At 39.3% G+C, this 5039-nt stretch overlaps 1 long non-coding RNA gene across 1 annotated transcript; it reads right to left on the bottom strand.

Moving 5' to 3' along the window:
- Positions 1–84: 84 nt before the first annotated feature.
- Positions 85–4599, bottom strand: LOC116547834. Its single transcript, XR_004267200.1, has 4 exons — positions 4461–4599; positions 3724–3831; positions 2110–2312; positions 85–415 (listed from the first exon to the last, which is right to left on the bottom strand). It is a non-coding gene; the product is annotated as an uncharacterized LOC116547834 (long non-coding RNA).
- Between the last annotated feature and the right edge of the window lie 440 nt (positions 4600–5039).

The raw sequence follows: 5039 nt of genomic DNA, 5'->3' as shown, positions 1-5039 counted from the left end.
CACATGGATGTTATCAAAGCAATAAAATACATTAAAAGAGACACAAATGCTGGTGTAAATTTCCACAGAAGAATTCATTTGGTAAGAACATTAATCAGTACACATACTACAGAAACCAGTGGGAGGTTCCTCCAAAAGTTTAACCTATACCTACCACTTCATCTAACAAGTGTACTACTAAGTATACTTTCAGGGCAAAAGAAATCAGTCCATGCAACAGGCGTCTGCCATCCTATGTGGACTGCAGCACTATTCACCATTGCCAAGACAAAGAATAGACTTACCTGCTCATCCGCAGATGAAGGGATACTTGGTGGATGTACACAAATAAAATCGTCTTCAGCCAAAAAACCAGAATGAAATTTCATCATTGGGAGCCACGCTGTTGAACCTGGAGGAAATCGTGGTATATGACCTAAGACAGGCAGAAAAAGAACAACCAATGTAGGATCCAAAATAAAAGGCTTCACTGCACAGGTCTAGAAAGCACAGTAATAGTTACTAAAGGTTGGAGGGAAGAAGGGGGATGGGCAGAGGTCAGAAATAGGCACAAAGTTACACTTAGATGAGAGGAATGAATTCTTCCCGCTGTTCCACAGTCAAGTGACCAGAGGTTAACACAACATCACACCCTTTTCACAAAATCTGGGAGATTCCAAATGTTTTCACCACAAAGAAATTAACAACTGTTTCTGATACTAGAGCCTCTAAATATACTGATTTTATCATTCATCTGTGTCTGCATTAATCAAAATGCCCCACTCTAAACTCCCCCCATTGTATACCTTTACTGTATGACCAACGTTTTAAAAAACGATGTAAATACACAATGCTAACATTCCTGTGGACCACAAAACACACTGAATTTCCAAAGCAATTCTGAGAAATCCAAACTACCTCGGTTGTGTCACACTTCCCGATGTTAAATTTCATTGAAAAGCTAGGGACCCCATTCCACACAGTGCAGTGGAACAGATTAGAGGACCCAGACATAAACCCTCACCCCTAACACCATCTGATCTTCAACAAAATCGACAAAGATAAGCTTTCAAGAAAGGACTCCCCCCTTTCAATAGATGGCGCTGGCATAAATAACTAGCTAGCTGCAGAAGAAAAACAGTGGGCCCCGTGTCTCACGGTGTACAGACATAAACTCAAGATGCATGAAAGATGTAAATGCAAGACCTCACATATGAAAAGCCTGCAAGAGAACCTAGAAACACCCTTCCTGACAGAGGATTTGGCACAGCATGGATGTGTCTCAGTCTCCAAAAGCAAGCGCAACTAAAACAAGTATTGCCCAGTGGCACCTAATACACAGAAGAGCTGCTGCACAGAAGAAATGACCAACAGAGTGAACAGACAGCCTGCACAACGGGAGAAAATGTTCCCACGCATGCATCTGATGAAGGCTAATATCCAGGATCTACCTTAAAGATGTTAAATCAATCAGGAAAATAAAAAATCAATTAAGAAAGGGCAAGAGGCAGGAAATCATGCACCTCAAAAGAAGGCTTACAGCAACCAACAGACATGACAACATTTCTCTACCTCAGTCATCAACAGAAAAAGGCAAAGCAAAAGGCCCACGAGATAGTACTGCACACTGGCCAGAATGACGATTAGGACACGGTCCGCAAGAACGAATGCAGGTGAGGCAGAGAAGAGGGACGCTGCTCTGCTGCTGGTGGAAATGCAAACCAGTTCAGACACCATGGAAAGCAACGTGGGGATTTCTCAAATGACTTTCTCCACATCACTAAGACTCACAAAAATGTCCATGAAAACCACGCTAACATTCCATCTCCTTCCACTCACTATGAATACTACCAAAAACAAACCACAAATTTTTGAAGGCGCCAGCCAGTGTAGACTTACAGAAAGGTAACCTCTTCAACACTATTGGTAGAGATGTAAACTAGTATACACACTATGAGAAACAGCAAGAGGTTCCTGAAAAACTTCACAGTACAACTATCATGTTAGCTGGCAGCCCCACCACTGGTTCCACATTTTAAGCAGTTGAAATCCCTGGGCTGAAGAGAGCTATCTGCCTTCCATGGGTACTGAGGCACTTGTAACTGTGGCCAGGGTACAGCACCAGTCTACCTGTCCACACACAGCTGCACAGATGAAGAAACTGATGTACAGATACACCACGGAGTACGTTCCAGCCATAAAGCTCTGGGAAATCCTGCCATCTGGAGCCACATGAAGAAACCTGGAGATCATCAGGTCCAACGAATGAGCCTGGTAGACAAAGTCCCATTCCACACCATCTCAGGCATGCAGACTGAAAACATCTTCATCTCCTAGAAGCAGAAAGTTCAATAGGGGTTACTAGAGGTCACTGGGAAGATGGAGAGGGTCTGGGAAGGAATCAGCAATGGGTAAAAAGTTACCCTCAGATGACAGCAATCAATTCTGGTCTTCTATTCCACAGCAGGGTGACTGGCCTTAACACAAATGTATCATATGTCTCAAAGTAGCTAGAAGGAAATATTTTGAATGTTGTTACCACACAAAAAAATTATAACTATACGAGGTGAAGAGATGCTAAATAACCCAATTTGATCATTACTCAACATACACAAGTATCAAAATCTTCCCTGTACTCTCTAATTATATACATTTACATATAGCAAATGGTATTTTAAGATATATAAAGAAAACAATGCCAAAATTCTCATGGAAATGTGAAACACCCTGAATTTTCAAAGTTATCCTGAGAAACACAAACCATGTGGCATGTATCACAGCCCCTGAGTTCTGCTCTAATGAAAATCCCTAGTTAACCAACCCATATGTTACTGGTAAACACAGAGAAATACAGACCAGTGAGCAAAATGAGGGCGTTAAATAATAAACACAAATTTATATAAAGTGAATACATTTTTCAAAACACTACCACACTGACACAATGGGGAAGGTTTTCAAAACTAGGTATCCATATGCAAAAGAATAACACAGGACTCTTATGGCATGAAATACACAATAATCAACTGAAAAGGGCTAAAGATTATACACAAAACTTGCAACCATAAAGCTCCTATAAAGACAACCTCAGGTGTGCGTATATTTATTGCAACTTGGATGTATGCTCACGATTTGCAAAAACTAACAAAAATACAAGGAAAAGAAAATCATGGACAATGGACTTGGTAGTGATTTTGTTTTTTCTTGATTAGTAACCAACAGCACAGCTAACCAAGAAATTATACACATGTGGGGCCATGTCACACTGAAGAGTCTGTGCCTAATAAACAATGAACAAAATGAAAAAGCATACTAAAAATTATGAGAAAAGTTTGGGCAAACATTCAGTTGGATAAGGGGTTATTTTTCAAAAGGAACAAGCCAGTAACACTACCAGCTGGCCAAAAAAGCAGAAAAATAACCAAACCAAATAACCTGAAGAGATATCTGTGCAGACAAGAGCCTGAAGCAACGTTTGCAGAAATGTGGTTACCATTACTATACATGAGAAAAATGAAGATCAAAACCACCCTCAGATCTTATCTCACTCCAACTAGAATGAACATTAAAAACGGATTAAAATATTTTAAAAGACAACTTCTAGTATGAATTTCCACAAAGGAGAACTGTTTGTGGAAATGTAAATTAGTATTAATGCTATAAAAAAGTTGGCGGTCCTGCAAAGAATAGAAAAAAAAACTACCATGCCATCTAGCATTCCCACTACTGGGTATACATTTGACCTACCTGTCCATCCACAGATAAACGGATCACACTCTCGTATGCATACACTAGGGAATATTCTTCAGCCACCGAAATGAAGAAACAGTGTCATGTGGAGCAACCCAGATGAACCTGGAAAATATTACATTAAATGTAATGAGCTCGGCCAAGAAAGACAAACACTGAATCTTAAGATGTGTATCTTAAACAGGTAGAAAGCACAATATTGGTTACCAGGGTCTGGGAGATAGAGGGGAAGTAGAGACTGGTTATGGAAGCAGAGTTATCTTAACCTTAAAGGAATAAATCTGAGTGTTCTCTTCTTCAGCCTCCTGACTGGAATTAACAAAATTATATTTTTCAAAAGAACAAGAAAGGAGAATTTTGAGTGTTCTCTCCATACAAAAATAATACCTTATGACGGAACAGAGATCCTAAGTACCCTGATTTGATCATTACCCAATCTACATGTGTGAAAATGTATCTCTAATTATACACCTTTATGCTGCAAAAAAAAAGTTAACAGAAATAAATACATATTGCCAAAAATCACAGGGAACCATAAGAGCAATTCATACCTAAAGAAATGCTGAGAAATACAATCAAAGTGAGGACCCACAATCCTCGATATTAAATCACACTGCCAAGCTGCAGTTATGCAGCAGATATACGGTACTTGCATAAAAACAACACCTAGAACTGTGGACAAAAACGGGGAGGACAAAACAAGATCAACGCAAATATGAACACAGTCAACCCACTTTGATAAAGACCACCACAATGTGGAAGGCAGAGTCTGCTCAATGAATACCTTTGAGAAAAATGGTATCGGGATGCAGAAGAGAGAAACAGGACCCTGATTTTACATGATATGTGAAAATGAACCCCCCCACCCCCAGCAAAAAAACAAACAAACAAAACCCCGAAGACCTGACCAAAAGACCATATACCACAAAATGTTTTTAACTAAAACACAGGTTGAGCATATATTCTGGGTCACTTGAATCTCTGCTCACGGTTGCAAAGAGAAAAAGAAACAAACACCCTGGAAGAAAAACCTCATTGACAATTAAATGCTTTGTCACTGATAAGTATTTTCTTATATGGGTGACCAAAACTACATGCATAAAACACAAAAATAAACATGGACTACATCAACCTGAAAAGTTTCTGCACAGCAAATAAACTATTTTGCAAATTAAAAAAGCATCCTATAGATTAGGCAAAAATTTCAGGTAATCATGTAATTCATGAGTTGTCATCTAAGGTGTACACAAAAAATACCACAAAGTAGCAAAAGAATCTAGTAGTTCACAAAGGACCTGAACAGACAATTTTGC

This window comes from Sapajus apella, unplaced genomic scaffold (assembly GCF_009761245.1).
Source record: "Sapajus apella isolate SASKATOON/1434 unplaced genomic scaffold, GSC_monkey_1.0 scaffold4928, whole genome shotgun sequence".
In the NCBI taxonomy this organism is placed as follows: domain Eukaryota; kingdom Metazoa; phylum Chordata; class Mammalia; order Primates; family Cebidae; genus Sapajus; species Sapajus apella.
The sequence above is the reverse complement of the archived record's forward strand: the minus strand, read 5'-3'. Positions and strand labels throughout refer to the sequence as shown.